This window comes from Strigops habroptila, chromosome 2 (genome assembly GCF_004027225.2).
Source record: "Strigops habroptila isolate Jane chromosome 2, bStrHab1.2.pri, whole genome shotgun sequence".
Taxonomy (NCBI): domain Eukaryota; kingdom Metazoa; phylum Chordata; class Aves; order Psittaciformes; family Psittacidae; genus Strigops; species Strigops habroptila.
Window position 1 is genome coordinate 18,679,182 of NC_044278.2, and position 17,992 is coordinate 18,697,173.

The window sequence follows — 17,992 nt, forward strand, 5'->3', positions numbered from 1 at the left end:
ATAAATATAATCCCCAGTAATGCACACACCATTCCGAATGGGTAGTTCGTATTAGCCTCTGTGGTGTTTACTTCCCATTCATTTCACCCTATAAGGAGTTAAGGTGTTGACTTTCCATTCAGATCTGAGTAGAAATTCAAGACAGGAATTTTGCCTGGTCTCCCAGAACAGCAACAGAGCCATCCGTGCATCCTCGTGTGTTACTACTTCTTCCATTTAACTTACTAAGTACAAAGTCACCATGCTCAGTACTTTTTGTCAGGCCCCTAAAACAAATGGCACTACAGTTTTACCCTTCTCCAGGAGGTCTAGACCTTGGACGCGGCCCCATTGAGCAGTAGTAAGGAAGGAGGAAAGTGGAGAAATAGAAGATAACCTGATGTCAAAGCTGGAGGAGGGATCAGGATGAGGGTTAATGTGGAAATTTGGCAACCTGTTTGGTGTTTATTCTGAATTATTGCAGAATTTGTTCACCTATATTAAAATTTTATAAGCAACAAGGATAAAAAATCAGCTACAGAGAATAGAAAGCCTATGTCTACTCTCGAATGAATTGATGCTCCTTGAGATACCTTTTGTCCCAGCAGATGCTAAGATATTTTGCTTGAAGCTTGACAAAGAAAATACTGTCACTTCCATGGAAAAAAGAGAGGTAGAGGAAACAAGTAAAAAGTAATACAAGTGTTTCAAATATAAATACTACTGAAGAATTTCTGGAACAGGTTGCTTATGAAATAAGCAAATGAACACTTGCCAATTGTGCTTTCCTAAGACAATTTGTATGTTATTTTGGGTTTGGTGGTAGGCCTTCTCCAGCTGAATTATTCCCCTTTGGATTTTTTCACCTTGACTCAATTTAAGTGGTCTTGAAAGAGCTTGTTTGGCTGTCTTGACTGTAATTATTACTTTCAAGGAAAATTAAAACAATTGTGCAGTCCTGAGTGTATGACAAATCTTGCTCCTTCCTGCAGCTTGCATGCCTAAGGTCCTCAAAGTGTTAGGGTTCAGTTTCACAAAGCACTGAATGGAAGTAATATGTTCTTGGGCTTTATCTCCCAAATGTATGTGATGTTTCTCCATACATGTTATACATTTTATCTCATAGAAAGGAGATATGCTAATGAAATTTATGCAATTGCAAAGAAGTATTAAAAGAGAAGAAGGGAGAAACCTTTGTGCTATTACCTTACTTAAAGTTGTTAAAGTAATGATAAATCCTTTACCAGGCTTTTAAGCCCATCCCAACATAGGTAAAGCTTTCAGTTCTCTGCTTGGTCTGTGCTAGATTGCTCCATCGCTTGTAGAAAGGAATTACATTTTACACACAGATATATGGATAAACATGTGGTGACAAATTTCCTGTCCTGTCTTTCTGTAGCCCCATTTTTTATACTCCATTGTCACTGCAGTCTTTGATTTTTATTTTATTTTTTCCCTCTGCAGGTTCCTCGGGTATTTTTGAGGAATTCAGCTGGACAATATTAACACTTAGCATTGTGAGGCAGGGGCTAATTGCACTGATTAGTTGCTGGATGGCCAAGGGAGGTTAAGAGACCAAGACCAATTAGAAAAGAAAGGACAGATAGAAACAGGTCTCTCAAGATGGTAAAAGGTAGGAAGTTTGTATGCATGGAGTATAGCTAATGGCTGAAGCAGGTTTTGGGATCTTCTGCCAGTTTTACAAAACCTGCTGGTAACATGACACTTCTCCACCTAGCTAAGGGAAAAAAAGTAATCTGGTTATCATGCATGCAGCAGTGAAGCTGACTATCTAGGATTACCTCTTCTTGCACCATGAAAAAATTACGCTCAAGTATCAGAGAAAAGGCTATGAGACTGTGGGGAGACTATGCTTCAATATGGCTCTCAGAGAAGGCCCGTATGCCATAAGGCTACTCTAAGTTTGGCTCACACTTGGTAGAAAGCAATTCAATATCTTCCTGAGTTATCAAAATGTATTAATTCACTACATTCTCTCTACATGCAAACAGGGTGCATCAGTCAAAAAGACGACAGCCAGAAGAAAAATTATGGTAATAGCAAGTTCTGAAAGAAAAAATAATTAATAGTTTTCAGTTAACTCAGGCAAATGAGGCTAATCTGAGAAGGATGTTACTACTCATAAAAGTGAAATAGTTCAGAGAGAAGTTTTAAACAAACAGAAGGTGAAAATCCGGAAGATTTTGTGACTGATTTAAGGCTAAAGAGCTAATCTTGCAATTGCAGTTAGCAATCATGGTAATTGAGCTCGTGATAAGAGATCAGATGGTGATTAAAACTGGGAGAAAACACCCAGAAAAACTGATTGCAAAAAGCTTGGGTTTAACTCATAACTTAAAATAATAATAACAAAAAAAAAGAAAGAAAAAAGAAAATATAGCAAAGGCATTTATTTACTTCAGGTAGATGCTAGGAATGTTCAAAATGTTGGATGCTAAAGCCACCAGAGAGAATGTAAAAATGGCAGAAACAGAACAGCATGAATGACTCAAGGTAAGAATTCAGAAACTTAGCACGAAGACCTCCTCAGAATACTCTCATAAAATTGTAAATCTCAAGTCCCGTAAGTCTGGGAATGTATAAATAATTTTCCCACAAATGCTTTCAACCAAGGAAGTGTCAGAATCCTCCTAAAATGATAAGGTCAAAACCAGAGACCACTGATTTACATCTCACAGGTTGAATAGCAGACCTACACTCAAGCATAGAAGGTGACTGGGACTTTGTCCACATGTGTAAAATTTTAAGTCATTACATAAAGCCCAGATGAGGTGAAACAACTATAAACAATTTAATGTCTTTGTCAAAATGGGCTTGGCAAACAGCCTACTTCCCTAAAATAGGAAGATTAATTTTTCCATCTGCAATGTATGAGTTATAAAAGTCATGCAAACTTGACAAAGATTTAATAGCTAACACTAGGCACAAACATTTCACCTTTGACAAAAATCTGAGCTGAGTTTAAACCTGCAGTGCATACAAGTCACTGGCCATTTATTTTCTTTCAGTTCAATTTCAAAAGGAGTGTCAACTGCCAGGTCAACCTAGCAGTTGACCTGGCAGTCATGACCTGGCAGTTGAACCTACAGAAAGAAATTACCAATATCATCATCATATTCTGATCTAAAAATCAGACTGAAATAAATGGAGATGTTGACCTTCAGAAAAGAGAGACATAGAGAAAGGTATTTTGCAAAGTCAACCAATTGAGTCCTTCATGACAGTAGGGGAATAAATGATGTCCTGGAGCAAAGCAGGCACATATGTGGATGCTTGAAAAATAGGAAAACAACTGTCCTATACAAAAGAATCTCATTTCCAATTCAGCCTCTCCAAAAGTTTCTACAAATAAAGAGGTTGATTGCCAAATCCTATTGTTATTAGACCCCGTAGTGGGTTTCATATAATTTAATATTAGCTATCCAAAAGTGAGTAGCTGGTCTAAGCTAGGTATTTAGGTTCCTTCTCCAGTATGTGAAGAAAATTAGGTACTTTGAGAGGATTCATCATTTTCATATCATTCTAGGATAGTTATCTAAGGAAGTAGAATTAATTGCTCTCAGTAGCAATTGATCTTTATTTTATCTCTATTGACTACAGACAGAGTATAAACAGTTACCTTTGATGTGATGCTTCATTTTTAGATGGCTAAAATCAGATATAAAACTCCCATTTGTTATGCCTGGAAAAGTAATCTCTGATCATGGGCCACAGTTTAATAGGTTAGAGCACTTTTCAGTACAGCGTAAGTTGAAAGATAGCACCTATGTCCCTTTCCCCCATACCACTTCTATTATCCTCAAATGCATGGAAAATCACATCAAAATACTAAAGCACACATTGAATAGGAACTACAGATTGAGATTCTGATCTCTGTTCAGCACTAATGAATTGTAGTATGGCACCAAAGAGCACAGGTCAATTTCTGTTCAACAGGGAACTGTGAACGGGAACTCTCTGGGAAGGACAAGCCAATGAACCAAGAGATCAGTGGAGTCTTAACTAAGAATGGCACAAGTAGCAGCAGCTGTAAGAGGCTGCCGCTCCAGCTAGGCCAAAAGGAATAGGTGATGCTTGCAATAAATAGTGCAATAAAGTACAATGGTGTAATATAAAATGGAGATAAAGAAAATGCAGTCAGTCTTCTTACATGAGGGGACAGCTAAAACTGGAAATTGAGCTCCCAATATACGACAGAACTAGAATAAATGGGCTTACAACCTCACAAACAGCAGTACACTAAGCCAGGAAAGATTTCCAGGTTCCTGTTACTTCCCTGGGTCTTTAAGAGCCTAACTGGAGGGCATTAATAATCAGGTGTGGTTTAAATCCTAAGTTAAATTAAGGGAAATTGTTACTTGATGTGATTTTTAATACTAGCTGCAGAAAGGGAAAAGAGGGAATGCTGCCTTTTGGAGGCTCTAGAAAGGCCCAGCTGTCATTTTACACAGACATTTCCACCAGGCTTTGCTGACCAGGAGGTCTGAGTGAAGCGGAGCTCTTTAAGCATTTTAGCTCTGAGTAGTTGCCGAACAATACATGGAAGATTTAATTTACATACCCCAGTTGCGAACACCAGCAAAATTAAATGGGTGAATAGATGCTATCCTAAGTTTTATCATCTCCTGACCAGCACTATCCCTGATGACTTTACTCATACAAAAAAGTTAGTCTATCCTCAAAAGTCTCAGAAAGTTAAAGGACATTTTAAAAATAACTCAATTGGCAACCTTTAGCCTCTAGCATTGCTTTATTAAATCACAAAACATGATTTATTCAGATAACATTAAGGTTCTGACCTTGGATGCACAAAAGTAAGGAAATTCAGAGGAAAGTTTGAACCTCTCTCTCTGTATCTAACATCAGACTTTTGCCTACTGTTTGCATTGAGGACTTGTGGCACCTACTGCAGCTACGAAAGATCTCCTGGTGGTTTGGTGACCCTTTCAATTTGTAGGTACAATAGATTAAGGATATGACTTTATACTGGACATGAATTATCTTGTGCTCTAAAGTTGAATCAGACCTTTAGCCAAGTTTGGAGATTTTCTGAGTTCAAATGTTCCTGTGTTTTAAAGGTGTCAAGACAAAGCAAAGACAGACCCCTTATCGACAGCATGCCGTGGCGGTTAATGCAGAAATTCGAAGTCTTTACAACCAAACTGTATGAAGACTGAAAACACCTCCTCTTGCCTGACAATCAGCAGGAGAAAATGCAGGACAGAAAAAAGGATTTTTCCTTCTTACTTTCAAAAGGATTCCAAAACTGGGGTTTAATGTAAAATTATGGTTTAATCATGCACTCCATTATTCTCTAATGAACTAAATGGAGAAACTCAAAATTAGATACATTTTTCCTTCCCAAACTTCACTGGAGGAGTTATGAAGGGGTTAATTCCTTAATTAAAAAAAAAAAATTAAAATGCATTAATAATTATTCTCCCTCAGGTAAAACTATAATACCAAATGCTATCTCTGAGTATGCTGTCACAGTGCAGTCATAATTTCTTTTACAAAATTACAGATGTGTGAAGAGAAACTTAAAATAACAAAAAAAGAAACCCTGAACACCTATTTCCAAAAATAAAAAACCAATGCAAATAATTCTCTTATACAGTCAGGAAGCTCTATGCATGGGAAAATAGCAAAGCCTTGTTTACTTTAGACATGTATTCACATCATCTTCCTTACCCTCTGATTCCCTCCACCACAAGCATCCCTGTTTCATTCATTCTTTCAGGACTGCCTGAGCTCCCATGATGCTGCTTTCAGCTCTCCCCTATCCCCACGGGTCTCTCAAGGGAAAGAGCATGGGAGGATGAGTGCACACATGTCCCACCTGAGCCTCATTGACCACTGGCTGGCAGGAGAACCTGTGGGTCCCACAGGCTCCACGTGACCCCGAGACCATGCATCTTGTGGGATTTTGTGGTCTCTACCTATCTGACAAATTTGACTAAAATTAAGCAAGAGGTGACAGCTTGAGAGTGCGAGGGTGGCTGGCTGACATACTCACAGACAGCAATCCACTGATCTTCATTGCCACTCCAGAAAACAAGATGTTTAAGAAGGCTTCTGAAAGAGGAAATCACGCCTTAACATCAGCCCCACACTACCCAACTCTGCATTACTTAACTCCATATTACTTACCAAGCCACATGAGTCCTTGGCCGGTATAACCTTCCCTCTCTAAGTACCTTCACATCTGGGGGCCTTCCATCCCTCCCATCGCTGCCTCTACCCCACACTCAGGTGTGTGAAAAACTGCATGCCTCCAGATGAAGAAGCACCTTTGCTTCCCAAGTGATCCCCTCGGGGTGAACTGGGGGAAAACTGCCTGGTGGCAGACCACATTGGTGCGGACAGAAGGTGATGAGTTTCACCACTTTAAAGGGTGCTGCTTTAATCTTCGTTCATTTCCTAACCAATGCTGTTCTCACCAGCTCCACATAATAACTAGCTTATAATTGTATTGTTGCTTACAAATGTTAGACAGGTGCCATAGATTTTGTTCTAATTTTTTAACACAGGATAGTATATAAAAATTATATCAAAATGAAACAAAAGTGGAAAAAACACCAACAACCTTTAGGGATCATGCAGAAAGTAAAGATAAAACTAAACTGCATTTTCAGCCTAAGAACTTTGATAGTTTCCTAATAACTACAATGGGAAATGCTAGGATTGTATCTGTATATTTAAGTTAGACTCCTGTATGCAGGTACTTCAAGATTTCAATTTTATGCTGTGTATCATCTAAGGTCTGTCTGGGATATTCGGAAATGTGTTTCTAATTGCTTTCTTCATGCAAAAGTGATGCCATAGATTACCAACAGCAGACCTATTAATCATCAATCTAAGTGCAGCTAGTCTTCTGCATACAATATTTATAAGTGTTTATATACCTCTGGCTAATGCTCACAATCAATGACTGCTTGACAAGGCATGCTAGTGAGTTATCAAATGTCTAAATCTTTCCAGGAGATTTAGTCTATAGTTGATCTTTATTTCAGATTATATTTGTCATTAAAAGATTTTTTTTTAAAGAAAATACTTTTAGAGTGTTTATTTTTACAGGGAACTGAAAAATTGACTATTTCTTGTAGACCGGTCTGGTCTTTCAAATCATCATCAACTACTTAATGAGCAAATATAATTTTTCTCTTGTCTTTGTAGTTTCAAAAGTTATCATGATGAAATAGGCCTTATGGGAGCTATAAGGTGGTGGGGCAATCCAATTACTACATTAGTTTAATTGTGTCTCCCCACACCTCATGAGATCAAGTAGGAGTCTAATCAAGTTGCACATAAAGTCTATTCACATTTTACACATTTCTGGTTGTTGGAAAAAAACTATTTACATTCTAAAGAGTGCATTCATCAGCTGCTGGTCAAACAACATCTAAGCATTCGCTTTTTCCTTTCACAGTCAAGCTCAAAAAATTATTGTAATTCAGCAATGAAAACTACAGAGTCGTCTTTCATTTCCACTGAGCTCTTATGTCGAGAAACAGAGCCGGTCAAATGATTTATTTCATTTATTTATTTATTTTGTGAATAAACTATGTGATGATATTCATACTTTTTTTTTTTCCTGCTTGCAAATAATTTGTGAACCAATCCAAATACCGTGACTGTATATCTTATTTACAGGCATTTCCACACACTTATTCCAGTCCTTGAAACATTTGCAATCTCTTTGCTTTGAGTATGCGTTATTTGGTCGTCTTGGTGTGGGACCAGCCACATGAAAGGTACTAGAGGACGAACATTGAATCAATCCAGAAGTCATTTTGCTTGCAAGAAGAGCAATTCCTCAGCCATTTCTATAAAACAAAACCTGGGTGGAGAGTCATAAATATTTTGGGAAAAACCCAAAACGCAGCTCTTTGGAATTCTGCATTAATTACGCTACACTTGACCTCACCTCTTCCTTTTCCTTCTTGAATTTTCCCTCTTGCCATTGCTTTTATTCAAGACCCTTACACCCCTGGCCTCTGCCATTCAGCTGGACTCCCATGTTACTGAAGCATAAGGCTCTGCACTTGGCACAGTCACAGCTTTGCTCTGGGGAACATTTGGTCTCATGTTTGCCTCTCTGCAGCCCCTGGCCAGAAATATAAAAAAAACCCAGCTTACAGCTGTGAAGCTGGAGATAGGAAACTGAGAACATCTTATGAAGAAAAGAAGGGAAATACTTCTGGAGGTCACCAAGCCACAGCCAATTCCTTTGAAACACTATACAATATGCTAAGTTTCTGTGGTGGATGCAAATATTTCTCATCAATAGCATTTGAAACTTGATTCAGCCAAAACTCTGCTTGCTTTCTGCTGCCAGAAGACTGGGGTTTGGGATGTTTTTTTTCCTTCTTCCTCTGGTCTACCTCAGAAAAACTAGATAGGGAGTTCTCTGAATTGATCCTCTCTGTCTTCAACTGTCCAGTGACAGCAAACTTGTAATTGAAAAGAGGCTAATGTTCAGCAGCAAGCTGTGCTTTAGTTGTGCAAAATGATTTTTCAAGCATAAGTAGAAAAGCCCCTGAGGAAGAAATATGCTGTATAATCATGAGAGGAAATACAGCATATTTTATTGAGGACACCATCCGTCTACTCAGTGCAGACGCAGAGGCCCTCCTAGAGCAAACGTAACCCAGGTTTCTAAGCATTCTGCTCCCTTGCATTCGAATCTGAAGCAATTTACAAGAATCCAGAATCTTAGTATTGAAGAACTAATGCCTGGGAAGGAGCGATACATTTCTCCACACGAGTATGTATTTGTGTGCTCCAGGGGAATGTACATCTGAGGCCACACACATCCCTCCAATAGCCCCAGAGTATCACCAAGCTGTTCAGGCTGCTGTGCCACAGGATCCACAAGTTAAACAGCTAAGATGCTCTGTGTGCACAGATAAGAAGCAGGCAGACAGCTGTGCTTTTAAGCCTCTAATTAAACACAATATTAAGCACATACTTGGCTTTAAACTTGTAAGCATTGAAATGAACAGTGTTACTCATCTGCTTAAAGTAAAGTGATGACTGAAGGACCTGGCACTGTCCCCAGGGGAATCCCTCGCCAGCCCACCACTGCTCCTCCAGCTGCACCACAGAGCTGGGACCTCCAGTGCTGGTCCTCAGGGCAAACCCTGGTTTGCAGGAAATGTAGCCTCAGTGTGTCATGACAGCTTCACACTTCATGTGCTCACATGTTGGGGGACGTATTTAACAATTTGTTTCCTGCATGAGCACTCATGCCCTTTGTCTGGGGCAGCGTGAAGTCCTTACACTTTTTTTACAGCATTTTGTCACAGCCTCGTTCCTCATCAGCATTAAATCTATCAACAGGTTGACTGGACACAGACTGGCAACTGAGACCTGTAACCTATTACACAGAACAGTGTGTTGCTTCTACAATGTATATCATGAACTTGGTAACACATATAGCACACACAGAGGAATCTACTCCAATGTTGAGCTGCCACTTTGCCTGCACGCACATGGTCATAACTTTGCTCTTGTACGTATTTCAAGTTATGTGCGTTAAAATAGCCAGGCCCATGCCACAGTCAGTGACATTTCATGTCATGTTAACTATTTTAAGGATTGCTTCCATTTTGAAAGGCCCCAAAATGAAACATCATTTGCCTGGCTTTTTTAGGCATGTTGAACACTATCAGGTTTAGTTAATGCTTTGGAGGAAGGGGAAAGTAATAACCTCAAAAAAAATCAAAACCAAACAAAAACCCTACAAATCCCCCCCACTCTCAACCCTATCTTAATATTTTGCCAGTGGGCATCAAAGTAACAAAGCATAATTTTTTTATTCAGTGGTGTTCATATAATGCTCTCTTATGAACATATGTTCAGCTGTTCTTGCTGAAGGGAGCATCAGTACCTTCCAGAAAGTCAAGTATCTTACTCCCAGCTCCTCTAAATGCATTTCTGTAAACTAGTTTAATTTGTTTCAACTTCAGCATCTCCCATTGTGTTCACCAGCAAAATCTGTGCATACACAGATTGAGCTAAATTACAGTAGCCTTTTCCATCAAGATACTATTTTTTCAGTACGTATACATTTGTTCAGCTTTGTTGCCAGGCATCTATCCACTCTAATGGAATACAATTATGCCCAGAACATTATTTTTTTTATATTTTAGAGGTACCATTTAGCACAAAGTTGCTATCGTTTCCTCACATGCACGCTATTAACAATTTCAGTGGACCATTTCAATGCTCGCTTCAGATTTCATCTCTAGAATTAGAAAGACAGAATATTAATCACTAAACTATTTTTGCTTGAAGATGATCTAACATATTTTACACACACACAAAAAAAGGACTTTTCTAATACTCCTTGAGGTATGTGGCTTCCTTAAAGGCAATAGCTAACCTAATAGGATGGCCATATACAATATTTTATTCAGATGACATTTTGGATTTTAGCACTGTTAGCATTTATGAGAAGAAGCCACTGCTTAGTGAATCTCTTAAAATGATCCAAACAGACTATTTATCATCTCCAGAAGTCCCTAACTGGCTGTTTATGTTTCACTTAGACTTAAGTAAGCTGACTGCTTTCTGGCCACTGGGCAATTTTTAACATACCCTTCAATAATACTTTCTCAAAAGCCCTTTGCATATGAAAGATTGTCAACAGTGTGTCGGCAAACATCCAAACTTAAACATACTTCAAGAGAAAGAGATATGCTAAAATTATGTCAAGGGACAGGTGAATGTTGGTTCAGGAAGACTGCCTTTTTTTGAGACTACTGTCCATAAATTTTATGGGAGCTATGGGCAGAGACTATCCAGACTGAAACCCAGGCTCATTTAATTTAGTCTGTGTGTTCTAAGGTAGTCATCGAGCTACTGGTGAAGTGCTTTTTCAATTAATTTTGAAGGCAAGGTAGGATTGATACTAGCCTCAAGTTTCCCAGATGCACTGTAGAGTCCTCACTAAATCAAAGATGTGACCTCGTCAATCTTAAGCCTGCTGAAAAAGAGCTTTTACAGACAGTTAAGTCACCTACCTGTGCTAGAGGGTCTGCATGGGACAGAGGTTCTGTCTAATGTGCTATGATGACTCAAAAGAGAAAAGGGGAAGGAGAAAATCCTGTCATTTGTGGGTTAGAGAAGAAAAGAGATCTTGGTTATCTATGGCTAAAAATCAGAAGCCCAAATTTTAGAATATGCCTAAGGCTATTTAGATCTTCAGAATATTGGGTAAACACTACAGTGCAAAGTATAAATGCCTATAAAGTATAAATGACACCCTTGATGATACTCAGAGATAATTCTGTTAAATTCTGTGCATTAGCTGGTACCCACCAAAGAAGTGTCTTCAAAGATCAGCTTTCAAAAAAGTTGCAAGTGCAAGCATTTTTCTAAAACCCTAAAATTCTTGAGTGCTTGGTTTGGGAGGCAGACTTAATTAACAGAATATTAAGCTTCTGCTATTCCGTTTCTTTACTGTGCTGAAGCATACTAAGCTCTCCAAAGCGAGGTCCCTGTATTTCCTCTGCTCCCTAGCCATAGCCTCATGATCAGAACCATCTCCTTAGAGATGCCAGAAGGTAAGTGCAATGAGTAGCCAAGGACATTGCCATCTGATTGACCAAAATTCCTAATCACTGCAGTTTTGTTCCTCAGAGAGGTGCAAGTCAAAATGGCAGCACAGGTAGATGAACTGTGACAACAGCTTCTCCCCAATTTCTTCATTTCCTCAGAGTTAGCTCCACACCCCTACTTCTGCCAAAACATGATGCCAGCCTATGACCCTTATCCTCAGCTGGTGTCAATCTGTACAGTGGCACCAGATTATACAGCAGAAAATTCGACTTTGCAACTTCCCCTTTTGCAGTGTTATAAACACTGAGAGTTAAAGTCAGGGTCTTCAGCGCCAGAAAGCATATATTTCTACCCTGAAAGTTCAGAATAATCTTCTTTTAGCTGTAACTAGGCAATAGACTCTTCTGTCAGTGAATCAGTTGCTGGAGGAAGACTTCGTTACATGTACAAGATACTACATTTACATTTTGACCCATTTTAAAGACGGCTTAGAGGGAATGACAAGTCAGTTAGAAATCCTAATATTTTGGCAGAGTTCATTCCAGACTCCTAACAGGAAGAAAAATAATAGTCTAGATTTAAATATAGTAGCTCATTCTTATGTTTTATTTATGACAATCATTTAATTATCAGTTCTTTGCCTCTACTCCACTCCCTATTTCTTCTCCTGAAATGTTCTGGCTATAGTGCACAGTTCAAACAGCATGCATAGGCTAAAGAGAAAAGCAGATTGGGATGGGCATTGGGCTTTCTGCTCAAAGTGGACCCAGTGAGAGTTTTTAGTTGAAAATTGCTTTGAAGTTCCTTTCCTAATATTTCCCTTTCCTGCATTTGAGCCCACATTGCAGAGGTCTCTAGGTTGCAAACTGGATCCCCACAGATGAGGCCAAACCAAAAGGTACACCCCTGAAGTGCATCTGGCATGGCCTATCTATGAATGCACATTGGATCAACAGGCAGGCTAGAGCTAGACTGAGTTTAAAGTCACCAACAGGCATGTAAGGCTGACTTTGGGCACCCAGGAGCAGCTGTCTGACTCTACAGATCTGTTCCTGTTGCATTGTGCTGTCCTCTAATGCAGACATATCTTCATGTGTACCTTTTCCCATACTTTGAATATAGAGAAATTTGATCATCAGGAGCCAACTGATTCTATGGATTAAACTGCAAATGCAAGGTCATAAGGTCTTGGAAAACCACCTTCGAATCCTGAGGCTTTGAGCAAAGGCTTTGCATCATAGACCTGAGTTGTCCTGTTGGGAGAGAGTACCATGGCAGTGAGCTCTATGACTTCAGCAGGGAAAAATGTTATGAACTCTGTGCATCCCCCTTCTCTTCCCTTGATGCAGTCCTAACCTGCAAAATACTGCTTTCCCAGATCTATGGTTCTATGGAGTGCAGAGAGAATTTGAAAGGGGTGCAAAGGGACTGTAAAAAGCCACTGCACCACCTTGCTTCACACAAGCCTATAGACCACTGGGAGGCTAATCAACACTTCTCTCCAGCTCACTTCTCTCTTTGGGGTACACACAACTGTATCCATATTCCTGTCTGCCTCATTACCACCACAAAATCATCTTGCGCCTAGTACAAAAGAAAAGGACAAAAATTCCCTGGAACAACATCAGTCACAGCTTCTTTTAATCATCTTCCAGTCCCCTCATCAAAGACATACTGATTTGGAACCATGGGAGCACAGATCCCTACTAGAAGTCCATATTTTTCAGCAATATACTCAGGGATCTACTAACTAATTTCACAGTGGGATAGGAGGGAAATGGGAAACCTGTTTCCCAGGAGTAAATGGAGCAAATCTATCTTACTGCAGACTTACGCACACACCCTACTTTTTGCAGTCTAATTCAATACAGACATAGAACACAACTGGACCAATAGTGCAATTAAGAACGCTGCATTCAAACCAGTCTGCTATGTAACCCTGATATGCATAGGAAAGCCTCTAATTTCAAAGATAAATCAAAAGTTGTACACATACAAATCTTCATTTCATCACATCTTCTAAGGCAGATAAACTGAATTCCATATCAATCACCATGTTCTGATCTTATAAGCCTTTCATCATTTTAACACAGCACTGAAGTAATGGTGCCAAATACTACAATTTACAGTATAGTGAAGCTGGGTAGTTTGGAGTTGTTTTTGTAAAATACTCATTTCATTCATATATAAGTTTTGATCTTAAATTACAAGCTGTTCTGCTTACTTTGTATTAAAGATGTTAGGGACATTTTGTAACTACAAAGGGGTGAAGAAAGTGTCTTAATAAGTACTTTATTTAAAGAGAGATACTCTATGTAAACCACAAATACTTTTATGAATATAATTCCCTGAATTTGAACTGTTTGGTACTTTGCAGGCTGTGTTAGCCTGGGCACCTAACACAGGACAGAGAAGCACTCAGTTCCAGGCTACCTCTTGCAAGACAGAGCAGGGCCACCTTGTTGGGTGTTCTTTGATGGCAAAGGCAGGATTCAGTCATTAGCTGAGCTGGAAGCACTCCTCTTTCCCAATTCTCCTTGTAAGTTTTGCATACTCTGAGGCTAATGAGATAATTGACTTTAAAAAGACTAAAATATGTCTTCCAGAGAGGGGTTCATTGTCTCTTGCCTCCGATCTTTCAGCATGTTAGGCTGCTAATGAAGCATGGAGGGGGATGACTGACTGCTAGAAGCTCTCATCTAGGCAGGAGCACACATCTCATCAGGATGTTCCACTAAAGGCCACCCTCTTCCTGAAAAAGCAGATGTTGAGTTGTTCCATCTGAGAGTGGTGTAATGTCCCTTACTGTCTTGCTCAATTTAGTACATTTGTGTTCCACTGCTTTTTACCGCTGGGAATGTCTTAACTGGTGTTCAATATTTTGAGTTATTTAAGCTACAAATCTTATTTATCTAGGACTATCAGAATTCCTGTTCTGTTTTTACACTTACTCTGAGTTACAGCTTCAAAGGTATCCTTCCCCCTCCTTGTTCAGTTCAGCCTGGTTTTCTTTTTCCTTAAAGGCTTCACCTCCTGCTAAGGCCAAATACTTGTGAACAGTACAAATATTGTCCGTAATCCTACAGTGTTGTTAATTGCATCAGCATGTCCAGTTTCCCTGCCAGCACTGCCCTGTTCAGAAATAATGCTTCTCTGTGCAAAGCTGAAATCTCTGGAGGCCTCTATCGGTGAGCTCGTAACAGACATTGCAACAGCCCTCTGCATTCATATGCACAGATATTTGTTAAGAACAAACTGGAAAAGGCTGGTACTGAGGTCAGACAAAAGCAAGAAACAAAATATCCTGTTATCTTGAAAAGAGCTTGTATGTACAGTTGTATCTTTTCTTACTTGGCCACATAATGGTAGATTCTCCCTCAGGTAAAAACAAATTGAAAGGAAATGGAAAATAACCTATAATTTCTCTGTCTCTGCAAACATTCCTCACTACCCAAAACACACAAAGCTAATGGAGTTTATAAAGGTGAGGGACTTACTAAGAGGGAGAGCTTTTAAGTTAATGAGGATTTCAATCAAATAAATAACTGCCTTTACACATACCCTCAACCAAAGTCACTCAAAAATATTCAGTTTAAATGAACACACTTCTAGCCTTTCTTATGTGTGCACATATGTGTGTGTATATATTTAGTTTCATTTTTCTTCTTGGTGAGAGGGATAGCCCATGCAGGCTGGAAAACTGGAAAAGGAGTAGCTCTAATCTCCAGGAAGAGCCAAATAATACAGAATCTTAGCTAAGAACAAGTCAAGAAAGATATGTTGGCAGAGGACTGGGCAATATTCAAGGGTTCTCACTGGAATAGGGATGAATCCTCTTGGAAGATGACTGTGAACCCTTTTGAGAGACAGCGTTTTTCCATTCACAGGTCTGCTTACAGCACCACATCCCATGCTGTCAGGGGCATCTGCAACACAAAGAGCATAGGGGAAGCACTGTTGAGTCAGACCTTCTAGCCCAGTGCTCTCCAATAGCAGCAAGAGAAGCCGCTATTTAGCTATTTATTTTCCTCATACTCCTGCAGCTTCCACAACTCTTGAACTGAAGATGTTAGGGGGTACATCCCTGACTATATTCATTACATCACTTTATGGACCTAACTACATGTCCATGAATTTGTGCATTTCTCTTCTGAGCCCACTGACGTGATCTGCCTCCACAGCCTCCTGTTTCAAGAGATTCAGAAATTAATTCTCTGAAGTATAAAAATTAGTTCCCTTTAATCTATTTTAAACCAATTTCTCCTAGTTTTAATGCATACTCCTTGTTCAAGTCTTGCTCTAGACAAGGTCTGGTCTAAGCAGTCAAGAGACCTAGACCTCAGAATAAACCCCCTAGGTCTGGTCCTGATTTTGCATTACCTTAATCAATCTGTGATATCGCAAACAACCATCATATTCCCTTCAGTCCTCAATCTAGCCTGGGAAATCCCAGTCTTTTGAGTTTCTCTCCATAAAGCAGTTTCTTCATGTTCTTAGTTGGTTGCTCTTCCTAGTATCTTTTCTATACCCACTATGTCCTTCTTAAGTTGTGGAGACCTGAATCACACAAACTACTCAAAAGATGCATCAAGGTTTTATAGAAGAGCAAAATAATGTGTTCTGGTTTGCTCTGAGTACAATCTTACTGATACCCAACATTGTGCTGATTCTTTGGCTGCCAGCACATCCACACAGTGATTTTAGAGGACTGTCAAGGACAACTCCAAGATCTTTTGCCTCAGTTGTAACTACCAGTTAAATGCTCAGCACTGCGTAAGTGCAGTTTAGATTATTTCTCTCTAACTGCATCACCCTACATTTATCTACAGTGAAGCTCATCTGCCACTTTTTTCACCTACTGAATATTGTAGGCAGCACTTTTTCGAATTCCTCACCATAAGCACAGTTTTGACTAACCAAAAAAAACCCCTTGTATCATCCACATATTTGGAAATATCATTGCTCATTCTCCTATCAGCTGATGTTTGACCAACCTGATCTGCCTTCCCTATTCTTTGCAATTTTGACAGTGTTTTTGGAGATGCTCTGGGGGTTGTCCCCATAGTCCCATACCTGCATGATCTTTTCTGGGTTCTAGTTTAAATATTCTTCTGTACTTTTAGTTAACAGTGTCAGCAGCCCAGCAACATCCCTTGCTGAAGAGCATCCTCCACTGTGTCATGGATGGAAGATTACCTCGGTTTAGCTTCATCCCTGGTTGGGCAGTCAGGTAATTTCCTTATTAAGATAGTTAACAACAAAGTGAGATCTGGCATAGCTGCAATGCACCAGCCTAAATCACTTTCCAGGGAGCAGTTCCACCACCTATCTCTCCCCACACTCCTTTTCTCAGCCAAAGGAGGCATGAAAAATGTCCTACTTCTAGTCCTTTATTCACTACACTTCTGTGGGTTTTTTTTTCATTTGTGCAAGAATTCCCTAATGTATAAAAGGCTCAAACCAGAAATACGCTACTGCAACCTGCAACTTCTTGCTTATCTAGCAATACTTACCATAAGACAGATGACTAGAAAACATAGTGCTTGTATTTAGGAAGAGGTTAGCCAGCAGGAAAGAAGGAATGTGGGTAACCACAGTCCTTGAATTCTGACTTCAGTGGTATGCAAAGCTTCAGAACGGCTTTTAAGGGAAAAGATAATTAAAGACATAGAGGTCAAATGAAAATGGCATAAAATACAGCAGGGGCTTAACAAAAGTAGATTGTACCAGATTAACCTCATACATTTCTTTGGCTAGATAACCTACATTCTAGACAAAGGATGTGATTGATCGCATCTGTCTTAACTTCAGTGAAGCCTATGATAACACACAGGGAATTATTAGTAAAACAGGAAGAAATGGGGATTAGCAGAGAAATTGTGAGGATGAGAAGCTGTCTCAAGTCAGATACAAAGTGTACTTTTTGAAAGGGAATGTTTATGGCTGAAAGGAGATTATAAATGATTCCTCAAGAATCAGCTTTCACCCAACTTCGTATAACTTTATAAAAGTCAGTAGTGATCAGGGAATAAACATTAGGAAAACATTGATGAAAAAATAACATAGCTCACAAATGGAAAGTGTTTTCTGTGCAGATAAAAGCTAGACTACAGTACACAAAGAAATGGATAACATTGAAGATTAGGTTAATAAAATGGAAAGAAACCTGAAAGTACAAACTGAAGGATCACAATCTTTGGGACTAACAGCAATAAATTTTCTTATAGTCTGAATGTTCCTCCCTTGGAAATGGCTAAGAAGGAGGAAGACTTGTCTCCACTTGCTGATTGTAGGAGGGCTATGAGCCACTAACATGAGTGTGTTGTGAAAAAATCAAATGCCATCCTAGCATGCATAAACAAGAGCTGCTTTTGTAGAGGTGGGGAAGGATGCTTGCTATTTGAAGAAATAAAATTTTAAATGGAAG